The sequence below is a fragment of the Cavia porcellus genome, unplaced genomic scaffold, assembly GCF_034190915.1.
Source record: "Cavia porcellus strain 051 isolate PalLab524CR breed Dunkin Hartley unplaced genomic scaffold, mCavPor4.1 scaffold_11, whole genome shotgun sequence".
Taxonomy (NCBI): domain Eukaryota; kingdom Metazoa; phylum Chordata; class Mammalia; order Rodentia; family Caviidae; genus Cavia; species Cavia porcellus.
This window is the reverse complement of record NW_026947494.1, coordinates 39,227,220-39,240,028: the sequence shown is the minus strand read 5'-3', so window position 1 is coordinate 39,240,028 and position 12,809 is coordinate 39,227,220. Positions and strand designations below refer to the sequence as shown.

The window sequence follows — 12,809 nt, the reverse complement described above, 5'->3', positions numbered from 1 at the left end:
TGCCACCTAATTGAAGTGGCGACTGCCTCATCTTACTCACAATCTGCCCATGCGCAGTCAGAGGGAACTGTAGAAGGTATATGTACCAGTGGGCAGGTATGCTGGAGGCCATTGCAGAAACTTGCCTGGACTTCTTGTATTTGTTATAACTTGGGCCCCGGTATAAAATCCAAGGAGGCAAGAGACCGAAAATTTAGGTGGCAAAGGCTTTATTTCCAGGCCTGGCGACCAGTCTCCGGGAGCCAATTTGGAGACTGTGTCCCAGAGACTGAAGGGAGGACTTTAAAAAGAGGCTGGAGGAAAAGGGTGGGGGGAGAAACAAAGAAACTTGCAGGGCCATCAAACTTGTTGACCCAAGTCTGGAAACTATTGCTGTCCACTTAGCTCTGACAATCTCGGGAGTTCCTGGTGTTTCTCAAATTACTCCCATCCTACAGACTGACATTATCTCAGAGTGGCACATCTGCAGCAATATTTGGAGAAGAAAGTGGACAGTTAATTATCCCAGGACAGCTCGTTTTCGCTAGTGGGTGCGAAGGGGTCAAGAGTTACAAGAAGCTGAAACTTAAGTTTTACAAAGATCTGATATCTAACTCATTTGATGCATACAGAACAAAAGGAAAGCACCGATTGGGGTTTGGGCCATAGTATTTCCTGGTAGTTTCTTTGAAGCTAAACAGTTCTTAAAATTTGGGGCAGGCTCATTCTATGACAGATCATCACCGGGTTGGGAGGAGGTCACCAGAAACCCAAATTCTTTATGGCCTAGATAGATAGGTGAGGGGAGAGGGAGGCAATAAGGTGCCATACAGAAGAGAAAACGGCGGTTATGTGTCAAGGTCAGGGTAAAGGGTTAAACTCATACGCAAATCTCTCTGCACACAAGCAGGTTACTTTAAACAAGTATAAATTAGTGGGCCATTCTAGTTTTCTTTAGCTCTTTAGCGGAGAATAGAGGCGCCTAACAGTGATTAACAACCCTTGTTAGCTTGTTTTAGCACAACTTCTGTAGTTTGTAGAGGGCAACAATGGTTAACATATCAATTAGGTGAGATTCTTGCAATTCTTTACAGAGGAGAGTGCTGTTCAACATATCAATTAGGTCACTTAACATATCAGTTAGGGAAAAAGGATAAAAAAAACCATTTAGTAATCCACTTTACAGGTTTGCTATAATACACATGTAATGAAGCTATTTTCTTAGAGTACAACAGTATTTGCCTTTTTTGTTTATTTATTTTTTATACTAATGACCACTAGTAAGTCTTTTTTTTTTTTTTTTTTTTTTTTTTTTTGAGATAGGGTCTCATTACCCAGATCAGGCTGGCCTTGAGCTCACTTTTTAGCCCAGGCTTGTCTCAAATTTGAAATGCTTCCCCTGACTCAGCCTCCTGTGTGCTGGTATGGGTGTGTGTCACCACATCCAGCTCACTAGTAAATTCTTACCTCTATTTTTGTACCTTTGTACCAATTACTATTTCATACATGTTTTTCTCTAGTAATTAAAAAATAAAATATTTTCATTAAGAGGCAACCTATGCACATAAATTCCCTTATAATTTTCATATCTTCCCTGGACTCTGTTATACATTTTTCATTCAAGAACAGCTTATATACTGAGAGGGGGAGAAAGATTTTATAGAATTCTTTTGAAGACACAATATAAATTTTAGCAAAAAAGAAGCAAATGTTTTGTTTACACTAACTTTCTAGTAAATAAAATGCAGTACCTTGGGAATGGTATTTATATGATAGTTTGGAGATACATAAAAATACATTCTAATTGGTACAGAAGATACAATTATCTCACAAATTGAATGACAGAGAAATATTTAAATTGAAATGTAAGTCAGCAATAAACATTGAGTTGCAAGATTATAAATTATTAGTTGTCAAATTAATTTTACAGACAGCACAAGGTCAGAGGAGAGGGTTTGGATTACTTATTGTAGTAACACTAGTTACTCCAAAACCTAGTGACTTAAAACAGCAATAACTTAAAAAAGCAAAACAACAACAACAACAATAATTTTACATGTATCATAATTTTCTGGGCCAGGAGTTCAGGCAGGGCTTAGCTGGGCAGTTCTTCTGTTCAAAGAGAACCGTCTGGAATCAATGAGTGTCACTCAGCAGGGGCAGGCCTTTCCTAGGGGTCCAAGAATGGTTCCTCATAAAAAATAAAATAAAAAAATACCAATTGAAAACAAAAGAAAGGTCCTTCACAAATCTGCTACTTCATTGCTCCTTGGCCTCTACCTCTCTGCATATCTTATCATTCAGACTTTTTAAAAATAAACCACACTGATTGACGTATTTTAAAATTTCATTTTAGCTTTTTTCTTTTTTCTTCTTTTTTTTTTGGTACTGGGGATTGAACTTACAACCTTGCATTTGCCAGCAGGCACTAATGCCACTGAGCTAAATCCCTGGCCCTTCCTTTTTTCTTTTTCTCCTGGAAATAAAATAAATTTTTAAAAAAATACATGAAAATAAACCAAAATGAGCAAGGTGTGGTGGGACTCACGTGTAATCCCAGCACTCAGGAAAGCTGAGGCAAAAGGACCTGAGTTCAAGGCCAGCCTGGGCTACAAAGTGAGTTCCAGGTCAGTCTGAACTACATAGAGAAACATTGTCTTAAAAAAAATTACCAAAAACAAAAACATTTACAATTTGGGAACACCCCTAAAACAACCACCCCATAACTGATCCTTGAGCTCTCCTGATTTCCACAAAACACAAGCTCTAACTATAAACAAAGTTTAAGCTTTTTTTTTCTTGTCAATTTGATAAAATCAAACCAATCAATTCCTAAAAACCAATTTCCTAAAAGGAAATGAGACAGGAAATTAGGGGATGGCAAGATGGCAGGCCAGTTGGGTATAGCTGTCAGTCATGGAGACCTATCCATCCCACCAGGACACATGTACAGGGAGTGGGGATTCCTGCTCTGGGGAGATTGCCAGGATCTGATAATAGTAGTAACTCAAAGGTAATATCGGATGAGTGCAAAAGAAATGCATAAGAGTGTGTTGTGCACGTGGAAGAGCAGACTGTGAACTGGAGTCTCCACTGGATGCCTTAGGAAACCTCTGCAAGGAGCTCTATTGATCTGGACCATGACTGGCTATGTGATTCTGTTACTGGATGCTGTGCCCAGTATTCCTTTCCATGCTCTTATTGTCCTATTCAGAGAATTACATGGGACATATAAGTTTTACTGATGGCAAAAAAAAAAAGAAAAAAGGAAAAAAGTTCCAGGAACCACAGAGCCCACTGCATGCAGCGCTTTCTTGCTGACAGTGGAGTTTGAGGGTAAAGTCTCTTTGAGATCCAAGCTCTGCTTGAAGCACTTGGAATTTTTCAGCCTTGATGAATATACCTGCACTTTGTTGAAACTTCTTGACAAGTTACCCTTTTGTCTGTAACATGAGAAAGCCAATTATTCCCTGGGTTTCTGGACAGCAGTAGAATCACCAGACAACTGATGAGTATAGTCATTTTAAGGATTTTATTGTTATTATCATCATTTCTACTACTACTAATAATACTAGTATTGTAGTGCTGGGGATTGAACCCTGGGTCCTTGTCCTGAGCCACATCCCTAGCTCTTCTTTAAATTTTTTATGCTGAAGCAGGACCTTGCTACGTTGCTTATGTTAGGCTCAAACTCATGATCTTACTGACTCAGGTTCATGAAATTTAAGACAAAAATAGGCTCCACTGGTTCATTACCCTTTTTCAACTTCCCTCTAAACTCTTGCTTCCTTTGTGTGTTCCAGGTATGGATCAGAGTTTTTATGATATAAAATCAAAGATATCAAATCAAATTTACAGAAGAATTTAATACTTTTCTAAGAGCCAGTATTAGTCAGCTCTTCGTCACCATAATAAAATAGCTGGCATAAAGGAAAAAGAATTTCATTCAACTCACAGTCTCGGAGGTTCACAGACCAAAATCAGGAGACTCCATTCTCTTGGCATCTTGTGAAGTCAGAAGATCCTGGAAATCCTGGAGCTGTTTTATGTTTGTTCGTTTGTGTTTTGTTTTAATTATTATTTTTTATTTTCAATAAAACGCTCGTGAAGAACCATGAGCTAGATATAGGAGAAAATGTTCAGTATTTTCTAAAACTTAAGAATTATGTTCTAAAATTTAAGAATGAATTCTAGGAACAACAGAGGCTAAGAACATAATATATTTATTGGGGGAAAGAAAGCTTCTGTCTAAGACAGAGAGAGAGAGAAAACAGATCTAGTGTCTGGCTTGGCTGAGCACCCTGCTTTTTCTAGGGATTTTTATAGAGCAAAATCAAAGCTGAGATGTGTCAATCAATAAGATCCAGGAGTATAATCACTCAGGAGATATTCATTAAAAGGGAATCAAATGGGAAGCAAGTCACATAGCAACCAAGGAATGAACAGGGGCTCTTCCTATAGCGGGTGGGTCAGAGGCTCTTCCAAGCATCCCCAAAGCGATAAATACTAATATAAAATATCAATCTCTGTTGTTTATCCTTAGGGGAAGTATGCGGGTGCATTGTTTCATCTTTTGTCTTGAGGCCTGACCCTCAGTGGATGTGTCTGTGTCTCACTCCCAGATGCAAGGTATCCAGTCTTCTGCACTGGCTCCTTCGAGGACCCAGGCCTGTCTAACTGCCTGTAATATTTCTACCCAATTTATCTGTCTGTAACAGTATCACTATCATTACTGGCCTCTTACAGTATTTTATATTTCTATTTTCTGAGTCTACCTGTGTGAATCTCTTGGGTAGAGACTCCTTACCCCAACAGGAGGCGAAATAAAACTTTCCTGGGGAGAAATCGCCTTAGAAATTGCAGATTCGTCAGGCACTGAAACACTCCAAGCTCAAATTGATTGTCTCAAGGAAATTGTTACACACACTGTCCGTCTTTTTTTTTTTTAGACAAGGTCTCACTGTGTCACTCAAACCGGCCTTGAGAGCTCACTATGTAGTCCAGGCTGGTCTCAGAACTCCTGCCTCACTTTCCTGGGTGATAGGATTACAGGCATAGGCCACCATGCCCAGGGAGCTCTTAAATTTAGTAAACAAACAGGTATGCAGTGTTGTGAAATCCCTGACCCTCTATGGACTTCCTGTTCTACAGACGTGTGAAACATCAAAAGTACCAAACCATTGCAATTCTGATTGGCCTTCTCTTTTGTTTTCTTGAGCAATGCTGGAATGCTGATGGAACCCCCTTTCCTCATACATGCTAGATAAGCACTCTACCACTGAACAATACCTCCCAGCCCTTTTCATTTCTTCCTAAGTTACTCAAACACTTCTTCATCTAACAAGGACTCAAAATATTTGTTTTAACACTGGCTTATTGGAGGCTTAACACATACTGAAATAAACTTTAATCCTTACAAGAGGTAGTAGATTATATAAATTCTAGCTTTTTTTCTTTAAAATAAGTCTGTTTTCAGAAGAAATAAATACTTTCTAGTACAGGGAGCATGAGGGGGGTTGGGTGACCAGTCCTTCAAACCCACTTGAGTTTGGTCAACATCTCAGCACCAATTCTCCTTCCCTTGTTCTGAGAGAAGCAGAAAACAAAATAATGAAGACCCAGGAAATCCAGGCAGCCCCAGGCCAGCCTGACCTGTAGCAACCTTTTCCCCACTGGAAATTTTTTGATGGTTCATAAAAATGGACTGGATCTCATGCTTATAAATTAGTCAGATTGAATTCCGTGACACATGTGCTCATTGCAAGCCCCTGAGATGACTCAGCAGCCTGTCAATCACTTCTGTCAATCTTACCTAAAGACTCAAAGCCAGGCTTATGAGCTGGGGTGCATGTCCTTTAAAAATCTTAAATCCTGGCCAGGGTTATAGAGACACAGTGCCTCCCTGGAAGGCACTAAGTCCTGGATTCTATTCCTCATACAAAAAAAAAAAATCCTAATGCCTGATACAGTTGTGTGCTGTGTGTGCTTTTTATCTCTGTTATCCTAGACATCACTGCAGTGTTTGTGTGCCACCCTTTTTATTTCTGCTGGCACTGACCTTCCCTGAGCACATCTTCCTGTGATCTTCAAGTAATGCAAATGCTAAAAACAAACAAACAAACAACAACAACAACAAAAAAAAACAGATACTTTTCTTCTACCACCACTGGATATGCACCTGCAATCCATTTCTCTAGTACACCAGAGCCTGGAATCTGTCTGTCAGATCCACCATGCAGTAACACTAATGCTTTCCAAACTTGTCCTAGACGTGACCAAAATACAGCTTGGGCTTATAGAATATTGCAGTTACTAGCTCTTCAGTTTTTCTTTCCCGTCTTCTATGGTCAATGAAAAAAAATAACCCTCAGTAACTTGCTGTTTGGTAAACAAACCATCAGAAGTTCCTTCTGAATTTAAATCACTACGGGAAAATTCTCCTGGGTGAGAATTTCCCAGCTTGCTTTATTTATTTATTATTTATTTACTTATTGAGACAAGGTCTCCCTATGTAGTCCAGGATCAAACTCAAGGAAACAATTAAGCTAGAAGTCTTTATTCAAAAGCATGCAGGAAAAAATATATAGCTTCACATCTTAGAGTTCTGCAAGGTCAGATCCAGATGTCCTACCTGATAAAGAAGGCACAATCAATTGATCTACTTAGTTGGTTAACTCTTGCTTAGGGGTACTTTTCATTCCTGGTATTGTCCCTTTGGTCATATTGATAACATTCCTCTGCGCTGTGTTCTCATAAGTATCTTCTGCATCTGTCAGTTGGCCCCTGGCACATCAAATGATCTCCATCTGAACTGAACAACAAAAATGATATGAATTTGACTGTTTGTAAGAGCCTATGGAAGTTCTGGTTTGTGATCTGAACAGGAAAAAAGAATACCATGAGCTAATGAGAGGAAGGCTGAAATTTGAATATTCTATTAAAGATTCTATTAAAATTCTGGTTTGTGATCTTCAGATGAACAGGAAAGGAGAAGCAACATGTGCTAATGAGTGAGAAGCATGAATCATGCCTAACACCTAGTCACCCTCTTGGCTAAAGAAAGTGATCCAAAGTGTGTGTGGGGGGGGCATCTTAAAATGCAATTAAGATAGAAATCACACTCTGGGTATACTCTAGGGTATAATCTAGGTTAGATCAGCCAGGATCTCCCAATAGAAACAAGCTATCCTGGTTTTCTTGGAAATCCAAGCTTACAAACAAAGAAAAAGCTTTTCTTTATTGTTAGTAAGACAAAGCTGAACATTAACAGCCATAGATCAATATATACCTTGACTTTTGGTGGAATTTCCAAAGTTAGATGCTTTTTCTTTTAGAGACAATCAACCTCTCCAAACTTCTTCCTGCTGAGCAAATAACCAACCCTCTCTCTTCTCAAACCAAAAGAAGTGACAGAGTTTGTAGATGCTGATCATGAAGGCCTGGAACCTGTTTCCTTTCCACAAGAAAAAGGACCTGAGAAGCAGAAGAAAATCAGAAGTGATAAGGCAGCTGTGGGGATCTGCATTGTCCCTCTGGGTCCCCCTCACCTCTGTGTCTTACTAGCAAGGAGCCTGACTGATCAGTACAGGAGAAATGGTGATCAGAGGCAAATAGAGCCCTCCGTCTCCTCCTGGGAGCTGGCAAGCAAAGGAACTCGTGCTTATGAAGCTCAGCAGCAGGACACATCCTACCTAAATGGAATACCGTACAAGTTCCACAACCAGTCACTGTACTTCCTCATCCGTGCCTTATAAATGCCCTGTAACTCCACTTTTGGTTTGGAGTCTCGCAGTTCACAAAACTCTTCCTTTTTGTAACAGCAGACTCTTACATTTCTTTTCTTTCTTGACCTGATTTTATTTTGACAAGGTCCTCCGTGTACCTTGGGCTTCTCACAGCTTGGCAATCTCCTCAGGGTAATAGTATTTTTCACTGGGTAACTGTCCGTTAAGGTGGAAGTGGCCAGCAGAAGGGAAGTGGATGTTCTTGTGGTTTGGATCCACAGCTCACACAATGTTACTTCAACAACATTTGCAGGCAGAGGAGTCATAAAGCCCACCTAACTCAAGGAGCAGGGAAACAGGATGCACAGTACCTCCTTCTCAGTACCCCACACAGGGCTGGGGCGGTTGTGGCTGTATTTAATTCAGCGTGCAAGGAAAGGTCAATTTAGAATAAAAAGATTAGAAAAAGGCTGTACAGGGAAGGTAGTAGTAGACGAGCAGGTTTAAAAAGGTATAGAGTATTTAAAATAGAGGAGTGAGAATAAAGCCAAAACTATCAAATATCAAGTATAAAACTGTAACGGTTTTGATAAGACTTTCTAAATGCTCAACAAAACAAGAATTATACTTCTTTCTCAACTTGTTTTCCTTCAACCACAAAGTTAAAGTGAGAGTTGGTTTCAGTTTGAGCAAGTCACTTTTTCCTGTTCACAAACAGAGTGATTCAACTGAAAAGACAAATTTTCTCTCAATGAGGTGATTTGTGGAAAGGTGAATATGAGATTAAAGATTTAAAACTAACCAGGAAAGGTCAGTCAGAGTTCAGTTTGTGTTGAGAGGTGTTTACTGTTAAAATTCTCCCAAGGTGGAGGGAAGTATTTGTAGTTAGCACGGAAATAAGATACAGGGGAGCAAGCCAGGGGCATGATTCAGCAACTGTGGACCAGGCTGTGTGAGTTTAGCAAGCCCAGCTAAGGCCCTGGGAGGCTCACGGCTCTATGTTTTAGTTTTTCAGGGTCTCATAAAGCTTTGCTCAGAAAGGTTTAATTATGAGCATTAATCGTCTGAGCAAGCAGAGGTTTTCCCCTGGATTTGTAGCTTGCAGATCACTACGTTGGTCATACTGTGTGTGTTTGTGTGTGTGTGTATCTGTGTGCATGTTTATTTATACTTGTAGCCCATGTTGAGCGTGGTGTTTAACACTTAATAGGTGCTCAATATTGCTGAATGAATTGTATCCATCACATTCCCTCAACTGGAACACACTATATTCTTTTCCATAGTTTTGTTCGTATAGTATTAAGTGGGAGGGCTGGGGATATAGCTCAGTGGTGCAGTTTTGGTCTGGCAAATGTGAGATCCTTAGTTTGATTCCTGATATAAAAAAAAAATAAGTGGAGATGAGAGCTGGGTATCGTTGCATGTGCCTGCAATCTCAGCACTGAGGAGGTTAAGGCAGGAGGATTGTTGCCAGTTCGAGACCAGCAGAGGTTCCATAGTGGAATAGGGGAAATGCTAGATGTCAGACATGCTGCGTTCATGTTCCCAGAAACTGAAGAACAAAATCTGTTTTGTTTGTTTCTTTGAAACAGAGTCTCATTATAAACATAGACTGGTTTTGAACTTACGTATTTAGCCCTGGCTGGCCTTGAATTCACAGTGATCCTCCTGCCTCAGTCTCTGGAGCTCTGGGCTTACACGTGTGCACCACCACACCTGGCTTGAAGAATGAATTCTAAGAACAATGGAGGTTCAGTATGAAAGCTTATGGGAGAAAAGGAACAGGGAATAGGAATAGCTCCTGAGAGACAGGAGGGATCCCGAATGGATTGCCAACAAGCCCCTTTCTCAAAGAAAGTCTCATGGAGCAAAACCATGAGTACCAGGTACAAGGTAGGTCAAAATTATGATCAACCAACAAGATTACAAGTATAGTGGCTTAGGTAATATTGATCCAGCGGTAGCAAGGGTGTATGGTGACATCACTAACCTTGATGGAAAATCTATAGTTTCGCTTTTAGTCTTAGTCTTAATGGTCTTAGATTTAGTAGTTTTAGTTTTAGTGGACTGAGAAGATGGCCTAGCCCTACTGAGATAAGGGGAAATCTAGGGCCAGGGACTTAGCTCAGTACCATAAGCACCTGCCTGACAAGCAAGGGAGTCATGAGTTTGATCCCCAGTACTAAAACAAAACAAAACAAAACAAAAAATTGCTTCTTGGCTTTTTGGCTAAGATTAAGTGGAGATAATGGGAAATCTCAAGGGGCTGACACCAAGAATCTCAAGCTTCTGTTTCTAAAAGGATTTTGCCCCAGATGGGACACTGTAGCAGGTGGGAGGCTGGGAGGCGGAACCAAGGGGCTCTATCTTGAGGTCACCTTTCCCACCCCTAGGCAATTTACCGTGGCATGAAATGAATACCAATGGGCTACCTGTGCATCACTAATGCCCCTTAGGCTCCACCCCAAACCTAAGCTACATGTATGCCCCCATACCACGTGTCGCAGAGAGAATGCCAGACTCCGGAGGGTCATGGAGTCTCCCCCCACATTCTTAAAATAAAAGCCACTTTTATTCCATACTTCTTATCTTTTTAGGCGCCCCAAAAATTCTATCAATTTCTCCATAGGGGAAGAAGACAAATCTGGCCATAGTGACTTTGGCTTTCTTCAAATGCGTCTCCAGCCACAGTTGTGATGGGTTCCCATTATCTGCACCAACTTCCTCCAGGGCCCAGCACCGACTACCTACAATATTGCCACCTAATTTAGCTGTCTATAGTTAAAAAGTCGTTACTTAACAATAAAAAAAATAAGATTTTAAAAAGTGATTACCTATAATAAAAAGTGACTACTTACAAAATAACTATTCCTGTCTGGAGTAAGCACAGTTCTAGTGTGTTTGGTGGTTCAGTCAGTAAAAATTTAACATTCTCAGGTTGAGGATTTAGCTCAGCAGGCATTAAGTGCCTGCCTTATAAGCTGGAGATCGTGAGTTTGATCCCTGTACCAAAAAAAAAAAAAAACAAAAAAACAAAACCCTAACATTCTTTTCTTCTTTCCATCTCCTCCTCTGTTTTCCTTTTTGACACTGATCAGCTTTGGATTTACCAATATCTAATGAAACAAACTTCCTGAGAAATAGTTTTTTTCTTTTGAGAAACCATTTTTTTCTTTTTGGTATTGGGGACTGAACTCATGACCTTGTGCTTCCTTACACCGCTGAGCTAAATCTCGGCCCCACAAATATATAAATATATATCTTTCCCCTAAGGGCCATAGTAGAGTGGTAGAGTGCTTGCCTAGCATTTGCGATATAGAGGATAGAAACTCCCAACACGCTAGATGTTCAGTACAAGTTTGTGTTCTCTAAAAATTGAAGAATGACTTTTAGAAACAAACAGTGGAGGTTAAGAATAGGACACATTTAAGAGAGAAAGAAACTTCTTCGGAGCAAGAGTCCTGGGTTGCCAAGGACTCTATCTTTTCTAGGGATTTTTATAGAGCAAATCCACAAGGTGGGGCAGGTCCAAGGTGGGGAAAAATGGGAAATCACAAGGTGGATATGAGGGGGACAAAACTATGATCAACCAATGAGATCAACCAATAAAATTACTAGTGTAATTGCTCAGGTAAAATTGATTAATTTGGGATCAAATGGGAAGCCAGTGGGCATGAATACTAAATAAGGGCTTTTCTGTAGGGGATCTATGCAGTGGCTCTTCCTGGCTTCCACAAGGTAATAGGTACCTATTTAGAATATCAATCCCTAATGTTTATCTTTAGGAAGTATATGGGTGCATTTGTTTGATCTTTTGTCCTGAGATCTGGCCTCAATGGAGGCATCAGGTGTAAGGTATCTGGTCACCTGCACTGGCTCCTTCAAGGGCCCAGCTCCATCTGGCTGCCTATGATATTTCTAACTTAGCTGCCTATAACATTTGCCCCTCCATGAGTTTGTAGGGACAGAGAGTCATAGGCAAAAACAAAACAAAACAAACCCCAATTCATTAAGCATTATTAAAGAAATTAAGAAGAAATTAGTAAGAAACCTTAAGAAGAAATTAATAAAGGCAGTTTTGCCTCTAGGTTACAGCAATCAGAATAACAAAGGAGGGGCAGAGAAGCTAGGCCAGTGAGAGGGATCAGGTAACACAAGCACGGTAAGAATTTATCAAGAAGGGTTAACAGAACACCAAAGAAGCCAGAAACACAAAAGACCAAGAAAACCAGCTCCTTGGGTTTCTCCTCAGGGCTGTAATACTGCCTGGCCTCCCGGTTTCCCAGAATAACCCGATAGGAAAACATCCCCATTTTTCTGGCTGTGATAGTAGGCATTGGGATTCTTGTCTGTTACAGGAGTCACTGTTGTGGACTAACATCTTGTAGAGCCTTGCCCTCTCTTCAGACTATTCTCTTCCATTCAGAAGATGGAACCTGGTATTCCTAGGTCTCCTTTAGTCGGGGCGAGACTTTTGGTCTCTGGCTAGGCAGGATCCAGGTCCCTCCTCAGCCTGAAGCAGTTGCTTGTGCAACCCCTTGAGAATAAGGGATCAACCTGTCTGTGTAGGGGATGAGGTAGGATAAAAGAAATAAAGTTAGCTGGAAAGGAGACAGGGAAATTAAAATTGTGCAAGTTATATTTTAAAGAGAATTTGTAGCTTCAAAACAAAAGCCCAGAGTTTTTTGTTGTTATTGTTCTTGTTTTCCTTCTGACCAAACAGCAAACCTGGGTCACTCCTTTTCAGGGCCAATGGGTCTGCCCATTCCCTTATATTTCAAAATTGTCCTCTTGGACTCATGAAGGGACCACCCTTCTGGGATTTCCCATAGAGATAACTCATTAGGGCCACCCTTCCCACCCTCTAAAATTGAGACTGAGACTAAAACTATAGATTATAGATTATTGAATTTCACAGATTTCCACCTCCCAAAACATGAAAAAGCTGGGCACCTGTAATCCCAGCACTTAGAGGTTGACGTAGGAAGATTGTGGCAGGTTTGAGGTCAGCCTAAATTGCGTAGGGAAACCTTGTGTCAAAAAAACAAAACAAACAAACAAACAAAAAAAACCCCCAGGGATTTAGAACCTGCGAGGCAAGCACAA

General features: G+C 40.4%; 1 long non-coding RNA gene across 3 annotated transcripts; it reads right to left on the bottom strand.

Moving 5' to 3' along the window:
• Window positions 1–192: 192 nt before the first annotated feature.
• Window positions 193–7,938, bottom strand: LOC134478085 (uncharacterized). 3 transcript variants are annotated; one of them, XR_010050463.1, is made up of 5 exons: window positions 7,811–7,938; window positions 7,268–7,452; window positions 6,611–6,790; window positions 3,935–4,098; window positions 193–2,170 (listed from the first exon to the last, which is right to left on the bottom strand). It is a non-coding gene; the product is annotated as an uncharacterized LOC134478085 (long non-coding RNA). The 3 variants fall into 3 exon arrangements; XR_010050462.1 differs by lacking the exon at window positions 7,811–7,938 and adding an exon at window positions 7,540–7,667; XR_010050464.1 differs by lacking the exon at window positions 7,811–7,938 and adding an exon at window positions 7,540–7,667 and having other exon boundaries at window positions 193–2,149.
• Window positions 7,939–12,809: the final 4,871 nt, after the last annotated feature.